Here is a 12,031-nt window from a genome sequence, read left to right on the forward strand (position 1 = left end):
CATCTGTGACCTCCGCGGGCTCTGGTGCCTCCCCCTCAGAGCCCCTGACATCCCCGCGACACCGGGGATCCGTGTGCGGGATGAGCGGTGCCGGTACCGCCGGGATCCGTGTGCGGGATGAGCGATGCCGGTACCGCCGGCATCCGTGTGTGCGGATGAGCGGTGCCGGTACCGCCGGGCCCGTGTGCGGGATGAGCGGTGCCGGTACTGCCGGGCCCGTGTGCGGGATGAGCGGTGCCGGTACCGCCGGTCCCTCCGCACCCCGCGGGGACCCGGCGGGGCGGGCGGCTCCTCCCCCGCGGTGACGGCCCCGCGCCCGCCCCGCTCCGCCCGCCCCGCCCCGCCCGCTCCCCGAGAGGCCGCTCGGCTCCGCTCGGCTCCGCTCCTCGCCCGCCGCCGCCGCACACCGCCCGGGAGCCGCAGCTGCCCGCGCCCGCCGCCTGCTCCGGCCCGGGGGAGCCGCTCCGAGCACGGCTGCCGAGGTGAGCGCCCGGGGCCGGGGCAGCGCGGGTCAGGGCCCGGGGGAGGCCCCCATCCTCCGCGGGGCCGCTCCCGCCGCCGCTTCCCCGCTCCCCTTTCCATTCCCTTATTTCTCGTATCCCGCCTCCCCCCTCTCCCGCCGCCGCCTCCGGGCGATGTTTTATTCATGGCCCGGCGGGCTTTGTGCGGAGCGGGCTCGCCGGGAGCGGCGGGGAAATGGCTGCGGGTGGGCGGCTCGGAGCCCCCCCGGCCCGGCAGCGCCGGGGCCATCGCGCCCGGGGGGCTCGGCTGCGGCTCCGCTCGAATCCTGCGAGCCGCTCTCCGGCGGGTTTGATACGTATAGCTGTACGTCCATGTCCGTGTCTGTTTATCTGTGTTCTTTTTCGATGTTCAGCAGCAGCGTATATTGCAACACCGACCGCTCGTGCGCCGGGCGGCACTTACACCATCACCGAGTTAACTGTAGATGTCAGACTGTGCTTGCTCTGGGGTGATGTCAGATTGGTAATAACGCGCAGAAATGGGAATTCGGTGCGGGCAGAGCGTGATGGAGACGGCGCAGACCCAGCTGGCACGGAGAGAGCCGGCGGAGCCGCTCTGTTCCCCGGTGCAGGGCCTGCTGCGGGGGCAGTGCCCGGCGCGGGCGGAGCGTGGGGGCACTGCGATCATTAGCAATTATTTGTGGGTAGCTGCAGACTCGGAGGAGCAGATATTTATGCCTGGAGCAGAGATACTTGGCTGGTTTTGCCTTACAAAGGTATTCAGGTGTGTTTTGGTTAGAGAGTTGGCTGATGCCCGTCTTGTCTGCCAGTTTTTCCATAAGACAATCTCCTTAGTTATTAGTCCAGAGGAGGGATTCTGTTGTGTGCTGTGGAAGGCTGACTGTGATCAATAGGCAGTGTCATGTTAGCTCCCGATACTGCCTCTTGATTTCGCCCGAGCTGATCATGGACCAGTGAACTAGAGCTGAGAGATGCTGAAACATGTCCCTCACCTTATTCAGTTCCCCCATGGCCTGCCCTTCGCTTTCCCTATGCCCTGGTTGGATTTCAATGGGAAAATTCTGGTTTTGAGCCTGTTGAAAGAAATCTGTGTGTTTTGATTTTGCTTGTTTAACTTGCTGTTTAATAGTAGCTGTGAAACTGAAGGTCTCTGTAACCAGGGGCTGGGGGTATTTGCCCTTCCACTCAAGTGAAGTTAACCAATACTGCTTGATGCTGTTTAACCTTGTATTATCTTAGGTGTCATATGATGAGGCAGCTTGATTTGTTTAAGGCTTTGTGATGATGCAATGCAATAATAATTATAAATCTTCTCATTGTCTGAAGAATCTTTAAATACTACTCTGTCTTGGGAGGTACATCATGTGTGTTTATTCCCAAGAGGCGCGGGCATGGATGAGCAGGGTTTGATATTAATCATCTTCATTTTGTGGGAGGGTGGGAGCAATTTGGCACAGGTGCTTTAAGCTGTAATTTACGGGCGTGATGTCATGTGCTAGATAAGCTTTCATAGGATCTACCGTGTAAATTACGGCCTTTGTTTATATATGTGCAATTGCATGTTTTGAAAATCCACGCTGTATAGTTTGCTTGCGAGTGTGCGCCCGAGCCGTGAGTGGGATCCAGCAGGATGTGCTTCAGTTGCGCAGTGGAGCTCAGTGTTGAGAGTGTTTTGCTCTGCCTTGTGCTCGCAGCGCGCTCCAGGTGCCAGTGTGCTCCGTGGCGTCCGCATGCGGCGATGTGCGTGGTGCTTGGCCGCCAAAGCAGTGGCCAGGCGCTTTGTTTATTTTCTTCTTTCTCCGTGATCTGGTTTGTTCCGATTTTTAGAAGAAGCGGGGTGCTGAAATGACTGATGACAACTAATGTGTGCCGGAGAGAGCAGCTTGGTTATTTCAGGCTGCCGTTGTTATGCAATCAGATTAACAAAGGTTGAAATGATCATTCAGCTTTGGGTAAACACGATCTATAGAGCAGCGTGGATTAGGGCAGCTGTTTACATCGGGCAGATCTGCTGCACTTGGCGTGTTGCGAATATTGGATGGAAGCACAAAGAGTGGACACAGTAATGCACTAAATAAATTTCTAGCGGTCTCTTTTGGGATTATGATGTACTTGCTATTGATTGTCTGTGCTCCAGGAGTTCTGCAGTACCTTAGGTGCTTCCTGCACGTGTGGGCGAACTTACTTTTGGCTTCATTCAGTTGACAATCCAAGGCCTTATCAAAGGTCTGTGCACAGCTGCTGGTGCCTGGGGTGCTGTGCAGGCTCGGGGCTACTGCAGTCCAGGGGTTGGCTCAAGCAAGATGACCAATGCTCAACTGGAAGCTTCCTAAATTAAACAAAAAGTACATTTCCAGCCATGTTTGCTGAGGCTGGCAGCCTCTCAAGAGGTCCATTATCAGTTGGCCGTTTGTTGTCGTTGTCGTGGAGCGTTGCTGCAGGAGGGGTTTCCGGGATCTGAACCTGCTCAGTGAGGAGGTGATGCTGCACGGCCACAAAGGCTGGCTGGGGCTGAGAGGGGAAAGGGCAGGCTGGGATGTGGGGAGGAGAGGGAGGTTTGGTCAGCATGGACCTCTCCATATGTGTGTGCAGCACCTCGGTGTGACCCCCGTCTGCAGCTGCACTGCCATGGGCTCGCCTGGGCTCTAGGAGTGCATCTTGTTCTGAAAATACAGGATGTGATGGCATCGATTGTTGGGGAGAAAGGAGCTCCTGCAGTCAGTTCTCCAGAGGCCTTCGTGTTGATGTGGAGTCTGAGCCTTCCAGACTTCCTCTCATTCAGGGAAAAGTAAGGCACCCTTGAGGGTGCTGCTTTTCCATCCTCTAGCAGGGGATGGAACAAGACTACATTTTGAATACATGTTCAGAAATACTCTGGATAGAGTTTATTATTATTGTTGTTATTTATTTCCTTGCTGGCTGTGTTTAATTCTATATAAGCAGATATGTAATTGCAAAGGGATTTCACAGGCACTTGCAAATGTCTCTCACTGTGCTACTGGCTGCTCTGTGTGCTGTTTAACATTTGTGATAAATATACACAAGTACATTTTGGGTACACTGGAATCTAAAGAGGTACTTCAGGGAATAGGTAATGTTATTCAGGCTGTGTTGTTGTAGGATGTTCAGAGGAGGCAGTGTGGAATGTGGTGTGCAATCAGTGATGTTAAGACTATTTCTTTTACTGGTACAAGGCTTCTTCAGCTCTGATTTATTAACAGGTTGGTCTCTTGTCATCTTCAATCTTGAGCAGTTATTTTGTGTCAGACTAGAGGTCTGTCTGGCTCGGTAGCTCTTCTGATGGGATCATTCCCAGGTGCATAGAAAAACTGGAACAGTGAAGTTCTCCTGGTAAACCCTTGTAGCAGTCACCACTTTAGGAGACCTTTGGGCTGGCAGTTCCAGGGACGTCTATGTATTTATAGCTGCTGACAGATCGTTTTCTCTAAAAAATGTCTTAATTGGTTTTGAAAAACTTGATGGCATTAGTGTCCACAACCTCCTGTGCTGGTGAACTTCTGGTATAATTGTCCAATCTGAAAAGGATTTTTCTTTTCATTTTACAGTTTGCCATTTGAAGTGCTTGTGATTTTATCTGAATTCTAGAAGAATATATTTCTTTCTCGATTTTCACACAGAAATGAACTATGTGTGGGAATGCTAAGTGGTCTTAGAAGGTATGTGAAGATAACTGCTTTATATTTGCAATGAGGTGTAATCCCAGCCCTGTTTACAGTCACCTGTCACATGTAAAGTACCATTATGGCTGTCATATTTAGGTGTCTGCATGCAAAAAAAAGTTCAAATACAAGAAGTGATTTCTGCAGCTGTGCATGCTGGACATAGATTGGGGTGAGTCTTGATTCAGAAGCATTCAAATGACAAAAGAATTGCTGCAAGCTAAGGAGCAACTTCAGCAACGTTGTTGGAAGATTTATCAAAGTAAATCTTAGCAAGGGATCTGGTGCAACATTTTATGGGATGCCTAAGAATGCCGAGAACAGAATTTAAAAGTTGTATTCAAGAACTTGAAGTTAAGTAATACAGATTCCATTAAGTGCCACATGATACAGAACAAGCATTAATTCACTCCCTGAACTGTTCTGTAGGTTGACTTCCACCACCCCATCCTCGACCACTTCAGAAATAGATGGGATGTAACAAAGTTGTGGTTTAAATTCCACATTTTCTTTGTGTGACACGGAAGCAGGATCCTTTGGCTGTGAATTGACCTGCAGTATTTGCTTTTGTGCTGGTGATTCAGGAGTCTGGGTTCCAGGAGCCCCCCGGGTCAGAGACTTCTGTATACTGGTGGTCAAGTTGTGTTCTGTTTATTAAAAGAAGCTCTTCAAAGGTTGCTAATTGATCATCAGAATCATACAATCAAAGAATATCCTGAGCTGGAAGGGACCTACCAGGATCATGGAGTCCAACCCTGTCCCTGCACAGACACCCCAACAATCCCACCCTGTGCATCCCTGGGAACATTGTCCAAACGCTCCTGGAGCTCTGGCAGCCTTGGGGCTGTGCCCATTCCCTGGGGAGCCTGGGCAGTGCCGTTATTGTGGTGGCTTCTGAAATCCTGTTGGTAAAAATTGGTAGAATTTTCATGTTTTTAAAGCAAATAGAAATTCTTCATCTTGTCATTTCTACTGCTGTTCCACCCTTAGGCCTTTAAACTTATGATTAAAGTGGGTGGAATTTCAACCTGATGGTTTATGGGTGGGATAATAGTACAGACTGACCAGACAAACATTTTGTTTTAAAAATAGAGAGTCTTACATAATGATGCTATACACAACAACAGTATGGATATGGATAAGATCTCTGGAACAGTGTTAATCCACCAGCATCCCTTGCCTGCATGTCTGGTGTTACTTGCTTCAAAGAAAGGTAATTCTGGCTGAAGAGGTACCAGTGATCTAACTGGAGTATTGGTCCAGTCTTGATCAGATTTTAGCAGGGCTCTGCATTAGAGGTTTGGAGGAATGGGTTTTTAAACCCATTTTGAGTTCCTAATTTGTTATCTGAATAAGAGAAAAACATTCTTCCTCTTGTTTTATTTTTTTTCCTTTTTTGCTTTTTCTTTTTTTCCCAGAGCCCTGTCTGTTTCTTTGTGTTTTGAGTTGTTTACAGAGATTCATATCTTAATGTGTGGCATGTGCTTAGGTAATCTGAGGCCCCATTTTGGAGAATAAATAAAACAAACCAGTGAATATGTCTGAAAATGTCGGGATGGGATCAGAGGCTTTCCTCTTGCTATGAAAGTGGCCTCAGTTTCTTCTCTGTCTCTGTATGTCTAAGAGAAAAGCACAGGCTTTATCTGTCAAATTTGGAAAAAGATAAAGAGCAAGTTCACTTGAAATATGCATTTAATAGGGAAAATTTCCCAGGATCTATATATACAGATGGGCATTTTCCCAACAGTATGTTAGGTGTTGAGGCCATAAAAATGTTGCTGCTAACCAAAATTCTAGCCCTGAATGTATCTATAAATACCATAGCCTCACCCTTTTGCCTCTGTGAAATTATATGTAGCTGGAATAATTTCATACATCAGGACATAAAAGGACCTTGGTGAGCTTGTGCTTTTATAATAAACAAGGAAAAGTTTATCTAGGTTGTCCAGTTTACTCACACAAAGACAGTTCTTTACTCAGGGACAGGGAGGTACTTACCTCTTAGACTTTCCTCAGCATTTTTATCTCATCCCATCCCAAGATTTTATTAATAAAAGCAGAACAACTTTAATGTTTATGCATTTGGGCAGACAGAGCTCTGCGTTTTGGAGCCATGGCTAATTAGATTTGTGGAGCCTGTGCAATTCTGGATATTGGGTAGGGAGATTGTTTTTGCAGGAAGACACAGAGGAAGGAACACATTGCTCGTGTTCCCTTTCTTACAGCGGCAGCAGCATTTTCCATGCCCTGTGCACGTTCATGATTTTACTGTGCTGTTCCTGGGCAAGCAGGCTTGTTGAAGTTCACCTTTGTGTTTGGAGAATTCCTATTAAATTGCTGTTCAGTTAAGATCTGAGTAGCAGACATTTGCACTTCTCCAGTGGAAAACAGTCTGAGGGAAGAATCGGGCTGGTAAAACAAAACAAATGCTGTCTTTCTAAGGGCTGGTAATGGGCTGTAAGCCCATTTCTGCTTCAGTTTTTGAGGGATGACTAAGGTGTTTCTCTGTTCTGGCAATATCCACTTTGAATCCTGCTGCTTAATTTCATCTCGAAGCCTGCTCAGCCCAGCTGCATGTTGAAGGGAGCACAGCTGAGGTGCAGTAAATGCATTGACAGGGTGTGCAGGAGCTGCAGTAAATGCATTGACAGGGTGTGCAGGAGCTGCAGAAAATGCACGGGCAGGGTGTGCAGGAGCTGCTCTTTTGTTAGCCATGGCTGTGCCCGGCTCCAGGGCGTTCTGTGAGCTGGGCTGTTCAGGCTGTGCTTTGGGCTGCTGAGCATGGCCAGCCATGTGATGCTGAAGGACAGACAGGCTGCTGCTCCTCTGCTCCCAGCGCAGCCCTGCCTCTTATGTGTGCGCAGGACTTGTGGTCTGGTGGATGCCCAGAGGCTCAGCTTTATTTTTGCAGGAATCTGGAATAGCAGAGCTGAAGCTGCTGAATAAGCCAGACTGAATCCAGAGGAGCAGATCTGGCTCTCCCCTTCGTCTGCCACAGAAATGTGGAGAGGAGAAACTCCTGTGAGTGCTTCAGGGAATTGTTTGGTTACTGGGTGAAAGGAAAGCCAGCCAGGATTTTCTAATCCCATCTCTTTTCATTTTACCACTCAAAGGTCTAATGGATATAATTGTTTTTTCTTACGAGTTATTTTTTAAAATTACTCCCTAGTTTTTAGGTGTGGGAGTCTATCAACCAGGGCTACTGAAATTAAAATCAAAACCTCATGATGAACAAACTCCTGAGATGATCTCTCTTTAATAGTAAGAGGAAGCCGTATTCTTCCTGCTTTGGTCATGTTGGATAAGGTGTATCTTTGAGATTAAAAAGTCCTGATGCTCATGGGAGGAGGGGAGTGCTTCTTTCTTTTGTCTCCAGCATTGCAGCAGAGATGCTAATTAAGTACCAGACAAATTGGGTTTGGGCAAGTTTGCCTTTGCTATGGCAGTGAAAAATGTTTTGTTTGGGAGAGCTGCGTGAATTACACCCGCAGGCGTTCACGCAGAGATAAATCAGCCCCTGGCTGCCCCAAATCTTCCTGCTTCAGTCCTCAGAAATACGCCAGAGAAGCTTTGGGAACGGCAAGAGTCAGCGAGCGTGTTGTGGAGCAGATTGGGTACGAGCACAGCCCTGAGCAAAGCCCTCGCAGTGAGGAGTGACAGTGATGCCAGCACGGAGAGGCTCTGCCAGCAGCATGGGCACGGCAGCGTGAGCATCTCGACACGTGGGGATGCTCTGCTCTGCCTCCCCGACACGGACAGGGCTCTGAGATGGATTTTCCTCTAACCACCATTCTGCATCTTGGGCATCGTGGCAAGAGAAAGACTGTTTTCTGGAAAATCAAACCTTAAAACGTGGAATAAGAGTAACAATGTTTAGGAGAATAATAAACGCACAGCCTTGTGAAGCTGCATTTAGTTGTACATTTATTTGGGGATTTTTTACAAGCATAATGGAAAATTATGCACTAGACTCTTCTCAGAGTTGCCATGGGATTCAGGGGACCTAATTTCCCTAAGACTATGAAAATGCTAGGCTTTGCCATGTAATTTTTGTTTGCCTTTACATTTCTTTGCTAGTCTCTGAGCCTTCTTTCATCCACAGCAAATGCTTGGGTGCTGCAACAGAAATAGTTTAAAAGCCAATGATTTGAGAGAGAAAGACCTGGAGCTTTTTAGATGTCTGGGGACTGGATGAAGTAGGATTAATCTGGCATTAAGGCAGAAATTCGTGAGAGAAGCTCGGTCAAGTGACTGGCTGGAGAGAGGTAGGATTGGTGAAGTCAAAGTCACTTTTTCAGCCAAAGGGGGATGAGGCTGATGTATTTCTGACGGGATGCTTTGCCTGGCCTCTCCCTCAGACTCTGGGTAGCTGTCACACACCTTCTCTGCAATTGCTTGGCATTTTGAGAGATCATACCTTAAAAAAAGACTCTCAGTGAGCAGCTTTCCAGAAGGTCATTGGAAATTTAATGCTACAGTGTAATGAGGTTTGTGAGTCACCTGTAAAGCAAATAACAATGCTGACAAGTTGCTTTTCAGTTATTAATTCTTGTACAGTAAGTTGTTGGCCATTATGATGGGTTGTCTATGCAAAGTGGTTCCATAAAATGCAAATTATTAGCTTCTATGTGGGTCAGAAAACATTGGTCTAACTCTTGTAGTTAAATAGACTCCTTTGCTAAGCAAATAATTTAAGCACTGGTTACACTCAGCATCGTCAAAAACATATATGAGTTCTTGCTGAGTGTAAATAAAAGAGTTTCAGCTTTGAATGATGACTGCAGGATTTGGCTTAAAAGCTATTTTTGGGCCACGGGCACAGCCCAAAGCCGGGAGATGTATGTGGCTCTGCTCCTGGAATGGCGTCAGGATGGAGGATGACTAAGTCACCCCTGCAACCTGCTGGAGAGGTGGTGATTTATTGCGGCTCTGTGTCAGCAGCACATCGCCGTCCAGCCGCGCTGATTCAGCCGCCCAAGCGTAGCTGGGAGTTCGGGATGTGCCCGGTCCCTCCCGGCTCCTTCCCAGCCAGCAGCTCCGGGGCTGGGAACGGGGCCATCGCCCTTCCTGCCCCGCGTCCGAGCAATGGCCGGGCTGGGAGTGCTGTCCCTGGGGACACTCGGGATTGGGATGCTTCTTGCCGAGTCAGGGAAGATGGGCTGAGCAAAGCCTCGGGGCGTTGGGCTTCTGAAGGTGCTGAGGTTGAAGCAATAGCAAATGTGGCAGAATCAGCACATAGTGATGTTGCTGCTCAGTGAAAAATTGGTCCAAACCCTTGCAGGCCCTGCCCTGGCTTTCCTTTGTAGGCAGAACAGGTTGGGCAGCAGCACAGGACTAGGGAGACTACGAAACAAAGGGAGTTCACTGAAGATGTTCATTAAGTGTAACGTGTCGAGGACTCCTGTTTTTCTGGGATTTGCAATGCCCTCAGTGCATGAGGACAGATTCCTTTGCTCCTGTTGTGATGAGTAAGACAAGTAGTTGTTTTACTGCTGCCTTTTCCCTTCTGCATGCCCTCCAAAAGAAAGCCCAAAGTGCAAAGCCCCACCAGTCTAAAGACCTGATTTTGGAATAAAACGCTTCATTTCAGGTAAAGGAATGATCTGGCTATGATGGAGACTGATGACAATGTCCCTCTCTTCTCTTCCACCCTGCTCTCCCAAGAGCTGCTGCTGTCCTGGGAAAGCACATGAAGAACCCACTTGCTTGCTCTTGTGTCACAGCCCTTATCTCTTTATTGGAGTGTAAATAACCAGGATAATCGTTGTGTTCCTGTATGTTTTGTGCCCTAAGCCAAATGCAAAAGAAACATCTCTTTTCTGGGTCATTTTTTGCATCATCCTGTGCTTTGGAAAGGCACAAACAGGCTGTTGGCCATAATCAGCATCAGCTGGTGCAAGCAGGAGGCAGGTTTTGATGCAGTCCTGGCCAGAGGCAGAGGTGAGAGGGAACATCTCAGGTGAATTAATCATGCCATAAGGATAAGGAAATTATCCCCCAAAATCTATGGGCTCTCCTAGCGTGTGGGGTCAGCTCTGCTTTTGATCTTGGTTGTGACTGAATATCCTCAGGAATAAAAACTGAAACTAAGAGTGAAGGCAGCCCTAAAGACTTCTGGGTTTCTGCTTCATGGTTGCTACCCTAGTGAATGGTGCTGTCTGGTTTGCTGATTAATTATTTTAAGGGGTAAACTGATGGCCTCTGCTTTTTTAAGTGTTCAATTTCCCATTCTTCTTTGTCTTGTTTATGATTTTACTTGCTGCCGTCTCCCCTGACATGTCATCAACATGCCTGAATTTTTGTGTTGAAATGGTTTTATTGCTTTCAAAATACTAAGTGTGACTGGGTGTAAAAATGAAAGTAGCATGTGAGCTTCAGCCTGCTGCTTCAGTGCCAGTGCAATCCAACCCTGTGAGCTAGCATCCATATCCATAAGGCTTTTTCCAAGTGCAGACTAAGCTGAGGGGCTGACTGTGGGAATGCTGACCAATGCTGAGGGAGAAAAACTCCAGCATTGGAGGAGTGCAGGGACCTTTCTGTATCATCAGACTGCAGGACTGGTTTTGGGCCTTGATTTAAATGTTAAAGGAGTGATGGAAAGCAGAAGATGGGAGTGACTTTGGCCCTTTAGGCAGAGTATGCCTCTTGGTGGTAGGGGTTGGAAGCTGTCTCCAGTCTCCAGTTCCTCGTTCCTACCTGGTCATTAGCCATGAGGTTGAGTAGGCTGAAGGATTTGAGGTGCTCTAGGACTGAGTTTAAAACTGGTGGAAATTACAGTGGGCTCAGGGGCAGCACCTTAGACCTTCAGTTGTTTGTCCTTACCTGGAAGCACAGGACTGCTGTGTGCATCTGTCTTTGGCAGTTCCCCTGGTTTCCGTCCTGTTTGCTGCTTTGTTTTAGGGACTGTTGGGGAAAAAAGAGAACAAGCACGCCCTGGTAAAACAGCTCCAAGGTCTGTGATTAGGAGGAGAAAATGCAGGTGCTTCCAGATATTGCTGGAATAGGAGAAAAACGACGTGGGGTAGGGAATGGTGCCCTGGGATGGGAGTTGGGAGACCACAGCTCTTTTTCCCAGAGGGTTGTGGAGCTTCTGTGATGGGAGTTGCACATCCAGGCTCTCTGCAACCACAGCAGTGTCTTCATGGTAAGACTAAGCTTGTTTTGTGCTTTGCTATCACAAAAATAAAATCTAGTTCTTTTTCTCGCTTTTGAAGTGGGTTTCAGTTTTGTTTTTGGGTTTTTTTCCTCTGTGTGTGGTTTTTTTATTCTTTGATTTTTTTTTTTTTAAATCCAGAATGAAATCTGGATTATTTTTCAAAATCCTTTGATCAACTTGAACCTCAGTAGCTTAATTCTGTTCTCATAACAGATTTGCTTGTCAAATACTATTTTTAAGTTCAGAATTATGACAGAGTATTTCCTCTAGCTGTCTATGACAAGTACTAATGCTCAGAGTGCAGTCCTGGGGCTGGGGTGTGCATCCCTATTTCCTGATGTTTTTCAAAGCTTCACCTGCCTCCGCAGGCAAAAACCCTGCTGATGGACTGCAGGGTTGTATTGCTAATAACTGTAAACAACAGTTCTGACTCATTGGTCACGGAGGACTGAAGTGCAATCAAATATTGAGGCCATGTTAATTGGTTTACAAATAGGAAAATTTGTGTAAATATCATTGCAGATGCAGTTTAGCACATGTCTTTGTGGTTGCCCTCTTTATAAGGCTCTGGTGTTTGGTTGTCCCCCAGCTTCAGCTCCCCACCACCTTTCTGTCCCTACCCACCTACAGACTGAAATCTTTAGGTACCTTGGGCTTAGCATGCATTACAAATTAACTTCTAGGAAGAAGTAATGGCTGCATTGGCCACCATG

The 12,031-nt window shown here is 47.6% G+C and overlaps 1 protein-coding gene across 2 annotated transcripts in view; it reads left to right on the forward strand.

Moving 5' to 3' along the window:
• Positions 1-277: 277 nt before the first annotated feature.
• Positions 278-12,031, forward strand: part of C9H1orf21 (chromosome 9 C1orf21 homolog) — a 103,201-nt gene continuing 91,447 nt past the window's right edge. Inside the window, exon 1 of one of the 2 annotated variants that reach the window (XM_014886727.2) lies at positions 278-482. The gene's annotated coding sequence lies outside the window, so the exon portion shown is untranslated. Of the gene's footprint in view, positions 483-1,159; positions 1,246-12,031 lie in introns of those variants that run through there. The other variant, XM_088170179.1, reaches the window with a different exon arrangement.

Source organism: Sturnus vulgaris, chromosome 9 (assembly GCF_052056855.1).
Source record: "Sturnus vulgaris isolate bStuVul1 chromosome 9, bStuVul1.hap1, whole genome shotgun sequence".
NCBI classification, from domain to species: Eukaryota; Metazoa; Chordata; class Aves; order Passeriformes; family Sturnidae; genus Sturnus; species Sturnus vulgaris.